Source organism: Acinonyx jubatus, chromosome X (genome assembly GCF_027475565.1).
Source record: "Acinonyx jubatus isolate Ajub_Pintada_27869175 chromosome X, VMU_Ajub_asm_v1.0, whole genome shotgun sequence".
Taxonomy (NCBI): domain Eukaryota; kingdom Metazoa; phylum Chordata; class Mammalia; order Carnivora; family Felidae; genus Acinonyx; species Acinonyx jubatus.
In genome coordinates, this window is record NC_069389.1 from 25,146,821 (window position 1) to 25,159,194 (window position 12,374).

The following is a 12,374-nucleotide window of genomic DNA, read 5'->3' on the forward strand; positions in this document are numbered from 1 at the left end:
TGTCTTGATTCACTGCAACCTAGGGACACTTCTTTATCTAATTTTCTACTTATGCCAAGCAAACACTTAAATTGCAATGTATTGTTGCCCTGTACTATTTTCTCAATCCTTTCCCTTCTAATATAAAGAATGACGATTTGGCTTTTTCTTTTTTAAAACAATCTCTATGTGAAATGCATTTTAAGCTCATTCAATGAACTTAAATTTATGGAGTTTTTACAATTGAGCCAGGCTTTTTGAAACTTCGGTCTTAAAAATATACTGACTTTAAGGATCGTAGGATCTATGAGAGAAATTATATGTCCACTAACAATGCTGTGAAAATTATAGTTTAAACTAGTGTGATCAAGAAAAGCATTAAGTGCCATTTGACATGGGACTTGAAGGCCAAGGCTTGAGATGTGCACAGAGAATTACAAACAGTGAGTCAAAGTATAGTATTCAGAATGCTAAAAACATGACACTCACACAAATATAGAATGAGCCTGTCTCAAAAATTCAACTCATTCATGAGGGAACCAGCAGGATGATAAAAATGGCTCAAGGGGGAGTTTAAAAAACAGAGATCTAGAGCGACACTCAGTAAATCAAAGAAATGCTGAAATGAATTTGCAGATAGATGAAAAATTAATTTCCTATAGAATAATAAAACCATATCTTTTGGAGTAGTTTTTCCTCCTAAATAGAAATTGTTACGTCAACATGCAACTTCAGAGCCTGGGCTCGAATCAGTAGTAAACAGTAAATCAAACAAAGGTAAATCCTCCAGAAATTAAATAATCCTAGGGTAGACCTGTCAGGCAATGCTTCACTCTGATATCAAAATGACATGCAGTCATTCTTGGTTCTTATTTCTAAGTTTTGGAAACTTTTCCTTAACTAGGATAAATGGCAGGAACATGGCCACAGACGTACATTTCCAGAGAATGGCACATATACAAGGGGTTGGCACACCTTTTCTGCAGAGGGCCAGAGAGTAAATTCTGGGGCTTTGGGGGCCATACAATCTCTGTTATAGCTACTCATCTGTGCCGCTAATGCATAAAAGCAGCTGTAGACAATAGCTCAACAAATGAGTATGACTCTGGTACCATAAAACTGAGTTTATGGACGCCGAAATTTGAATATCTTATCATTTGTACATGTCACAAAATACTCTTCTTTTTCTGGTATTTTTTCAATCATTTAGTGAAGTAAAAACCTCTCTGTGGGCCACACAAAAACAGGTGGAAGGTTGGATTTGGTCGGCAAATCATAGTTTGCTGACCCTAATAGGCTACGGGAAGCAACGGATTGCTGTTTTGAATCAGTGGTGAATAAGATAGCCAAGAGTTTGGGGCCACGAAATGCATGGTCTTGATTCACCCCCCACTCCCACACAGAGACAGACAGGTAAGGTCTCAATTTAAGCGTTGGTGGGGGGTTGTTAAATGACGTTGTATTGCTTTTGTAAGATTAGTGTGAAAGGAATGTTTTAGATGAGGTACAGGAGGAAGAGATCAGGGAGAGCAAAACTGGGTAAGAATTTTTCACTAGTTTTCAGGAGATAATCACATGGTTCAAAGTGCGGCCAGAGAAGAATTTCTCAACAGATGTATACGGCAGGACAGAGTAACTGTGGAAAGCTTCCACATAAAATTCAAACCAGAGACATTGGGGAGTGACGATTTCTTTTGTCAGTGAAGGAACATAGCGACTATGGTGGTTGTAAATCAGCTGAGCTCGAGGTGTCCGTGAAAATCCAGCTGTGGGAAATTAAGCAGATGGTTGGGCATGCTTAGATGGATTTTGGGAGACAAGCCTTGCCTGAGAGTGAAAGTTTGTGAGGAATTTCCTCAGGAAAGGGAGAGGGAAGGGGGCAAGGGAATGGGTGGGGTGTTCAAAGAAAAATGCATAGGCAGAAAATCAAACTAAGGACAGAAGCTGGTGTACGGGCTGGTGGGGTGGTGGGAAGAAGGTGGCTTACCAGATTGGGGGGAAGGAAAACAAGCCTGTCTTAAGAAAAGAATAGAAAACCTTGAAAATTAGGATTGTTTAGAATTACAGAAGTCAGGTCTTTCATTCATTCTGGAGGGAAATGATAGCTGACCCTAAAGGGTAAGTCGTGCATGGACATGTACGGATTTTGATGTTGTTTGTTTTTATTTCGTCAAGAATTGGACATTAGAATTTAGCATATGAATTTCTCAAGTGGCAGAACAGACACCAGAGACTTTAGAAAGAGCCTCAAGGCCCACCTTTAGCGCCTGTGAAAGAGGCACTGAACCCTGGAAAGAAATAAAGGGCCAGAGGTATGATTGTGACTCGTTCTCTCGTTAATTGCATGAACTTTCCGGTGTCATTCCACAACTTGCAGTCTTAGTCTCTTTATGTGCTGAGTGAGCTCTGAAATACCCTGTATGTCTAAAATTCAGTGATTTTATTTTACGCTTCCTGTATACAAACAAGCACAGTCTTGGGTGATCCCAAAAGGGAACAGTGAGAAATTGCATCAACGCCTCTGGGTCCCAAACGCTGAATCCCTGAGGAATTATGAGGGTGTAGTAACGGAGATCCTGAGGTTTTTTAAAAAATATTTTCATATATTCCACTCTTTTCAAGTCTAATTCAAATGGCACCCTTAGCCAGGAAAGTGCTTGAAAGACTAATGGAAACATTACTATTCTTCATTTGGTGATACAGTCTTATTAATTCAGGGATAGAATATTCTCATGTGGATCAGAAACCCTCATTGGTATTAGTGACTCTTTGTCATTCAAAAATCTTGAACGGGGGCCCTCTGTGAAAAAACTACAACTGGTCCAAATGGATCCAGATGGAATTACTGCAATGCCAGTGCCTGATGAGCAGGTCACTATTCAAAGTCTAACGTTGGCAACAGTTCCAATATGTGGTGAAACATCATGGACTCTCAGAAGGTTTGCTTCTGCTGAAGGAGTACACTTACATAATTTGCCACCTGTCGGATAAGAGAGATGGAAACGTCCTGATTGTGCACCAGGTATTAAGAGAAGCTTGTGATCGTCCCTGGATGAAGAGGGAGCCAGAACTTCGTGGATGCTGCTGCCTAATAAAATAAGCGACAATAAGCTAAATTTAGAGCACATTTTACGTTTTTGAAAAGAACTTCCACGTGTCTTCTTATGGTCTCTCATTTGATCTAAACAACACAGACTTGAAGAGACACGAGGGGAAGATATTACTTCTCTGATTCAGCTGGATAAACTAGAGCTCATGAAGGTAAGAGTCTTGCCTAAGATACCACAAATCGTAATCTTGAAGCTGGAGTGTATTAGTAACCTGTTGCCACAGCAGTGCTGGGTATGTAGCCAACAAGCACTGAACCTCAGTGGCACGTGAAACCAGTGTCTTTTATCTTCCAGCTCTCAAGCCTGAGTGCATTCTCTGGGTAAGGGCAGGAGATCAAGACAATGAACACACACGTGACTCACGAGTGCCTTCCCGAGCCTCTGATAACATCCCGTTGGCCAAAGCGCATCACATGTTCAAACTCACAAATCAGACTCAAAAAAAAAAAAAAAGAAAAAGAAAAAAGGTGGGAGTAAAAACAGGAGCTCACTAATATTTATTACCTGGAACATCGACCTACGTTTTCTGCCCCTAATCTACACTCATCTAATCTCTTTTTACCTTTCTAATGTGTATATTGCTCCCAAACGGAAGCGCAATTTCAAGACAAATGATTGATCGAGAATGAATGTGATTTCTACTCAAATATACTGGGTGACAATGAATGTGGTCATCCTTTATTCTTTCACTCACTTAAAAATATGCACTGCCAGGGTGCCTGGATGGCTCAGTCGGGTAAGTGTTCGACTCTTTTTTTCTTTAATTTTCTTTTTTAAAAATTTACATCCAAGTTAGTTAGCGTGTAGTGCAACAATGATTTCGGGAGTAGATTCCTTAGTGCCCGTGACCCATTTAGCCCATCCCCCCTCCCACACCCCCTCCAGGAACCCTCTGTTTGTTCTCCATAATGTCCGACTCTTGATTTCAGCTCAGGTCATGATCTCATAGTTTGTGAGATCAAGCCCTGCATCAGGCTCTGTGCTGACTGTGGATTCTTCCTGGGATCCTCTTTCTCCCTCTCTCTCTGCCCCTCCTCAGCTCTCTCTCTCTCTCTCTCTCTCAAAAAAAAAAAAACAACTTTAAAAAACATATATGTATTACCTAGTGTATGCTGGGCACTGTGCTGAGAAGCTTGTTGTTTATAAATGAATACAGCAGTAGCCTCAGCTTTTTTTATAATCGTGTATCAAACCTTGGTGTTGAATCATATTAGTATAAAATGCCTTCTATTCAGACTCCCCAAATTCAATATTCAGATATCAGCACCTGCAAAATAAGGGGGGAAATGGGTTGTAGCGCAGTTCAGCAAGTCTGCTCGGTAATTTCACACAACCCGTGGAGCAGCGGCTGCATTCTGCAGGGTCTCCAATTCAAACGCACCTTCAATCCTTTTCTCTGTCCTCCCAGACCTGCCTCTGCCCATAGACAGAGTCAGCAGCTCTTTCCCTACTGTAATACTTCTGCAACTGCCTCGAATTCCAAAATTAGGTTCTCATATTGAATGGGTCAGGTGGAAAAGGCAGGGGCACTTCTCAGCTCTTGCAGAGACGGCTGTATGAGCTGGGAGAGACATAGGATCTTCCAAATCTGTCTTCTTTTAATCGTCAAGCGACGGGATTCTCTTTTTAAATTTCCAAGTCGAATTTTGGGTAGGGCCCCTGACTCAGAATAAATGAAAGCAGACTTTTTGTGATTAAATCGACAGCAGTGTTAACAGCCCCACCCACTCAGCTTGGACCAAACTAAAACCAATGGAAGCAATCTGAAAGAAAGCCAATTAGCCTTAGACAAACCGTGCCAGTCTCGACGACCCTGTTCTTTTTACCCCTGTAGCACTAACAGGTGCCAATATATGGCACGGGTGCCCTCATCCCACCTCCTGTCCCTGTGTAGATGTGACTAATCAAGTAGAGCATGGTTTCCTGCTAAGCCTGAATTTGGCCTCAGAGTTCTCAGTCTAGAACTCCAGAAAGGCACTATCGGTATAAATTGGAGTTTGCACCAAAGATGAAGCCTATTTCCAAGCCATGACAGACTCTGTACACACACACACACACACACACGAGTGTACATCTTCCTCACATATACATTACTTGCCGTATAGTTATTACTGATGTTCCCTTGCGATCTGCTCCGGTGAGCAAGCTATGAGCTCTGTAGAGGCTGCACGAGAGAATTACAGTCAGCTCTTAGATTCTCTACTGCTTCCCTCACCCAGGCAGAATTAGCCTCGTGAAATCATCCTGCTCACACTCCAGCAACTCTGAAAAACAAATACTAGGGGGGGGGGGGGTTGAGAATTTGAGGACTTGCCAAAACCAGACCTTTACAGAGACCTTCATTAATTTACAGAGCTCCAAGGCTGACTCAGTGGACATTATCCCCCCTGTTGGGGCACAAACCATTCGTTTGAGAAATGATAACCCAGCACTTTACAATTCTACTTTCCACTGATCCAAAAGGTGTTTTTACCCCTCCTCTCCTAGACCAGTTTGAAGAATTTGTATCAGTGTGGTGACTCAATAGTCCTAAAATCAAGACACTGAGGTTCTAGTCACTGTCATGTGCCTTAAAGATGACTTTGAGGGGCACCTGGGGGGCTCAGTCTGTGAAGCCTCCGACTCTTGATTTCAACTCAGGTCATGACCTCACGGTTTGGTTAGCGTGATGGAGCCCCCGTGTCAGGCTCTGCAATGACAGCACAGAGCTTGCTTGGGAGTCTCTCTCTCTCTTTCTCTCTCTCTCTCTCTGCCCCTCCCTTACTCTCTCTCTCTCTCTCTCTCTCTCCCTCTCTCTCTCAAAAATAAAAAAATAAACATGAAAAAAATTTAAGTGAAAGAAAAAGATCACTTTGAACTTCAGTGTCTTCATTTGTCAACGCCGGGGCTTGATCCGCGGTGAGGCAGCCATCGGAGGTGCCCCGGCCACACTTGCCATTTTGCCCCAGGGAGCGCGGTTTTCCTGTTTGCCTCAGCTCTTGATCTGAGGCCAGCAGTTCCTAGCAGCCCCTGCCAGGGCCTGTAGAGCCTGCCGTTTCTCCTCTACTGGGCGAACTTTGCCCGGGTTCCTGTCGGATTGGCTGAGAATTTGTCAGAGCTGTGTCATGCTCACTTCCTGCTCAATTCTGTGTCCTCTCTTTTCTCAGTGTCGGATCCAAAATGCAATTTGCAAGCTTTCCGGCCCATTCCATCTTCCTGCCTCCTTCATCGTTCACTGGCATCATCCTCTTTCTCCTACAAATAAGCCCCTTGCACCCTTCACTCCATTTCAAAGTCTGCTTCCTGGTTGACCCAAACAGTACATTCTATAAGGTCTATTTCAGGTCAGTTATCTTTTAAGTCATAAGATCGTGTTAGAAGTGAACGTGCCTTCTCTTATCTTCACATTTGGCATTTTAGCAATAGTCTTGGGGAAGGTGAGTGGGATGCTTAGAAAGACCATACATCCTGGTCTGCCTGGAACAGCACCAGCTGACACCTGTTGTCCAGATGTCCCTACTGACCTAACATTGGCTACCATCAAAATTATTTTGGAGACCATACATTATATCATCTCTCTAGTGATACTGAATAGCATCTACGATCCCTTCCCTTTTTAAAGTTTAAAATTCTTCCATGTATTTCCAAGGCAGCTGCACATATCCATCAACGTGATCATTTTCTCGTTCATTCATGTATCCATTTAATTCTGGAAACATTTATTGAGTTTAATTTAGTACAGGATCATATGCTCAAGACTTGGACAAAAGACAGTAAATACTTGGGTAAAGGCTAAAATACAATATCTTAGATCAAGACATTGTATCTTACTGGCTGAAAGACTAATTCGAAAGCTCAAATTTTCCCTGATTTTCTAGTTCACAAAGGGCATTCATAATGGCTAGTCTACCATGACAGATACTTCCTCCAGTGGGAAAATCTCTCCGGGCAGCTGCAGCCACAGTGCACGTTGCTGACTTCAGCTAGATTATATTCGACAGATTGAAAGCTCACAGGTGCCTGGAGTATACCAGGAAGCATTTGTCTTTCTTAGTAGGAGAATTGGAAGGATTTTAGTGGACCGTGCCGGTTTTTTCATTTATACAGGTTTTAATGGTACATTTCTGCACTACAAAATCCTGCACTACCAGGATATGTTCTGATAGGCATTACAGATTTTTTCACGTTATTCATGATTTTTAATGCAAACCCATGAAATAGCTTTGCTAAAACATTTGCTTCTTTTAGCAAGTCGAGACACTCTTGGGATCTTTGCATGTTTCTCGTGGTGGGAAAAAAAACCTTGCCTGAGTCCACTTCTCTACACTTCCCAATTTGCCCTTGCCACGGCAAAATCTAAAAAGGAAGGCTAAAATGGACTATCATAGGAAATATTCATTTTAAACACAATGGAACAATTGTTTCTGAAAGTACCCACTTTGCATTCTGCGAGCTAGGCTGGATTCTTTGTCATTTGAAAAGGACTGTATAAATGATACATGTCAAAAGATGAAGAACCTGAAGATTGGTCACTACAAAGACTTATGGCATCTCTAACGATTGTCTACATTTCAATCCTCCTTAAATCACTAGATGGTTGCAACTAAGATGATAGCATACTCTATTTGATTTTGTTGCCGCTGTTTATGCCATTCGTTGGCCTCAGACAGCCTTGAGATGCCACTGGGGGCACAAAATTCAGTTGTTGGTGTTTATTGCATAACGGGGAGACATTTTTAAAGAGTTTTACTATTAGAATTTGCATGGTTGATGATCACTTATATCTTTCAGTGACCTTGGTAGATTTCCTATAAATATCACTTTGATTTTGCAACACGTGCGAATTATTCCGAAGCACAAGAAGTATGAATAATGTTACGTTCAATTATTTTCCCCAAGTTGCCTAAAATCAACTGTAATTCTCAACTGTAAGTTCAATATCACTCATTTGGGGGACCGTCCCTTCAGCCCCTGTATTGTCGTAGTTGGGTCAGGAACGTGGAAATCATTATAGATATTTTTAGCTGAGAGGGATTCAATACAGGGAAACAGCGGCTCCCACCGTCTTTGCAGTGTTGCCAACCATCAGGGAAGCAGACAAGGCAGGGATCAGAGGGACTGCCACTGAGGACCTCAGGTGTGTGCAGAAGCCCCTGGGGAGATTCCTGGAGGATGCGCAGAAGTAGTTGTCAAAGCCCTGCCTATTTGAGCCCAGCGCTCGCCTACAACTTTGAGAGGAGACTTAAGGGTTCTTCCTTATGTTACGTATTCCCAGTCTCAGAAACACAAGACTGTTTCTGTGGCATCGTCTCAGCAGAACTGCTTAGCCAGGGGATCCTGAACATGTCTTTCTAGGATTTCGGTTTCTGGACCAACAAAGAAGGGTGAAAGGGTACAGGGTCAGGGTCACAGTCTCACAACCGTGAGGGGCACAAATAGCCCCAAGAAGACGGTCTCCCGTATTTCTAATTGTCATCATGATAGGCCATGGCTTCATATCTTCATTGCTATTTCACATCGTTATGATTTGTAGCTACAGAAAGCTGACCGCATTTACATGCCCATTTTTCTCCAGGCTTGGGGAGCCTGGCCCACATCCCTTCTCAGATGAGCAAGATCGTCCTACGAGGACATCTCTTTCCAAATTCTCTCCTGGCTAAGCTCAGAAGGGGCCCACCCTGCAGGCTCCCCCGGCTGAGGAGTTAACCTCTACCCCTACTAACGTAGTCCTCACCATCACGTGCTGTACTAGAAGGCACTCTCGCTGCATTCTATCCCTCCCCTCCAGTGTCTGAAATACTCCATTGTTTTCCCTTTGTTTCTTTTGTGAAGTTACAGCTAATACTGCTTAAAAAAAAAAAACGTTTTAAGCACAATGATTTGTTCTGACTGCTTTTTAGACAGTAGTGCTTAATTGCATCTGTGGGCCTCTAAGCCTCCTCAACACAAAAGTCTGTTTTAAGACAGACTTCTGTTGCCACCCGCCTGAAAACACCTCCTTCGGAGCCCTGAAACCCAAAAGCTGATTAGTCTCCAGTAGAGGAAAGGGAACCCCAGACCTTAGGGAGATAAAAGCCTGCCTGGCCCCCTAGTGGGGTAAAAAGCACTTTTCATTCTTTCCCATTGAATCTCCAGCAGCATGAGTACAATGAGTACAATGCTGTTTCTCTGTAGGTCACCCAGTCACATCGAATTTGCAATACATCAACCTGCCACACTTTGCTAGTGGATTGTCTTTTCCTGTAGATGCTGAAGTGAAAAGCACTCCGCTTGGTAAATCATTGTGGATCAAGGGCTGTGTCTGTCTTCCCAGAACCAAACTTCCCTTAAATGAGGATGAATTCTTACTTCACGCTCATCTCATCAGGATGAAACCAAAGCCCATTGACCTCTGTATATGACTATGAGAGGCGATTCAGTGATGCTTTTAGATGCAGGTGTAGACCTGTGGGCCACCGAGCTGAGCGGTCACTGTAGATCTTGAGGCTGGGAAAGAAGAGAAACACTCTCAGAGCTCCTGCAGAAAAGGTGTGGTAATGGGTCATGCTGAGGGTCAAAGACAAAGGGAGGGAGGGAGAGAGTCAGCAAGCGGGAAGGAGTTGCTGGGCCTGAAAGACAATATGCTTTAGGGGAACTGAGTGAGAGGCCGAAGGGCATCCATGTGTGAAGAACAGGAATCCTGAAGGTCACGTATTGATACTTGACCCAAACTGTCCTACTACCTCGAGCATAAGGAGACAAAGGAAAGAAGTCAGGATCTAAAACTAGTCTGATTTATAGGAATGGGCCAAGTATAAACTCTAGGACCAAGCTCAGACTTGAAGCGAGGCAGTGAAACTCACTCTAATGCTAACCCGTTGAAGATATCCTGAGGGATAAAGTACACACTTCAGTCGGGAATTACAGAACAGGCCACATGCACACATCTTCAGAAGTAGGTAGGTGATGCCCATCCAGGGGGTCCACTAGTAGAAAACAGGATTCCAACCCCCTGGCTGGGGTTTGGACTGATATTATAATCTTTGGAAAGATAGGGCAGGCATAAGCAAGGCAGAAAGCCATGCCTAGGTAGTTATGGTATACGGAAGAATACTGGTTCAGAGATTCATAACATAATTTATTTGCTATTTGAAGGGTACAAGGAATCCTGAAGATAAAGAAGAGTTCCGGTTATGAGAATCAGGAATAAAGCCAGGATTAAAATAACAACAACTAATAATAATGATGATGGCTATCATTTACATATATATTACCAGGTTCCAAGAATCCTATGCCTTTTTTCTATCTTTTTCCTTTAATTATTACAACTACGAGTGAGGTAGGTACTATTGTTTGATTTAACAGATAAGGAGACTTAGTCCCAGGGAGTTAAATGATCAAAATCATATAGCTAGTAAGGGACAGAGCCATAAATTGAATTCAAGACTCTCTGATTTCAGTCATAACTCAGTGATCAGCATAGAATTGAGCTTGATTTCCCTTAATCATCGCGATGACCAAAGAGTATTTTCCAGAGATGGCTACAACATTATGTCCTATTCCACATGGTTTTCTGTACTCTAAGTTTGCCACTCCCCATAACGAAAAGTATATGGTACAGAAATGATGTTCCAGTTAAAGATTCAGCTCTTAACTGGCCTGGCAGTTTCCATTTATAACCTCTTGGAATGCGTGCTCCTGGGACGCTCCAACTCAGAATATATCCACCATGCTATGAGAACCCTAGGGGCATGTGGGAAAAGTCACAGGTAGGTCCCCCAAGTGACAGCTCCGGCTCGTTCCGTGCTGACAGCCAGAATCAACTGCCAGTTAGAGGGGGTCGTCTCGGATATCCAGCCTACCTGAGCTTTTAAACGACTCCAGCTTCACCCTGTATGTAACTGCAACCACATGAAAACTGCCTATCTGAGCCCCAAACCATGGGAACTAACAGCCTGTTATTCTTTCAAACCACTTAGGTTTGGGATAATTTGTTACGGTGGTAAAAGATTAGAATACTGCAAAAGGCAAAATGTGGTCCTAGCTATGGAGCTGAGACTGAGCCTGGACAGAAGGGTTAGGTAGGTCTAGGTGGGGGGAAGAAGCAAGACAGAAAACTATGTAACACATCAGCTACTCTTAAGTTGGGGGGTAGAGGAGGGGTTAGATAATTTAGTGACATTGCAGTTGTGTACGGGTTACTTAGCTCTATCGGTTGTGCTGCTTTTCCATGCTGCATATAAAATTACTAAGCACTTAAAACGACACACATCTCTTATATCACGTTTTCTGTGAGTCAGGAATCTGGGCACCCCTTTGCTGGATCCTCTATTCAGGGTCTTGCAAGGCTGCAGTCGTGTTGTTGGCCACACTACATCCTCATCTGGAGCGGGACGTCCTAGCTCACGTGGTTGTTGGCGGAATTGAGTTCCTTGCGGCTCCTGGGCTGTGGCCCTCAGCAACTGGCGCGCAGCTTCACTTCCCTGTCACGTGGCTCTCCACATGCAGTTCATATCCCAAGAGCTTGCGTCTTCAAGGCCAGTAGAAGAGCCTCTGCAGTGTATGCTTGCAAGACCGATACATATGTATACCCATGATTACATTACATACGTATAATGATGTGTACATGTACACACATGTGCATATGCGCGTGTGTGGATATACATATGTCCACCTGTATGTGGATTATTCTTTGTTTTTGTTTGTTTTTGCTTAAACAAAACAAAACAAAACCGAAGCGGTTAAAAGCTGCCCAGTCGCTGCAGGGAGAGGCTCGGGCAGAAGCCCTGACACCAAGGGCTTGCCAGAGGAGCCCCTCGAGGGCAGCTGGGCTGGAGAGGCTCCTGGTCGCGAGGCGCTGCGCCTAGGGAAGAGCTAGTTGCCAGTCCGGCCCGGGGACAGGCGTGCAGGTGGTCCTCATCTTGGCGATGCGGCTCCAGGAAGTGGCTTCGCAGGAAGCGGCGGGGCTGGGGTGCGCGTGGGCGGGTCCAAAAGGGCGCGGTTCCAGGTCGTCGGCAGCAGCGGGGCGGCGCTCAGAGCGTACCGCGTGCTCTTCCTTTGCGCGTCTTGGGACGGCTTCTGCCGGTCCTGAAGAGGGCGCGCCGCCACGGCTTTGCCTCTTCCGGGAACGCTGGGCGCCCCGGCGCTTCTGCCCGGTCTGCAGGCGAGCGGCCCACTCCTCCGGAGCCACCTCCTGAGGCGAAATGGGAGCCCAGAGGGAGGTAGGTGGGTGCGGGAGGCTGGCAGCTGCATGCTGACCAGGCGGCTCACGCGGCCTCCGCGTCGGCGGCGTCATTAGTTCTCACCAACGTGGGAGCTCGTGTTTGG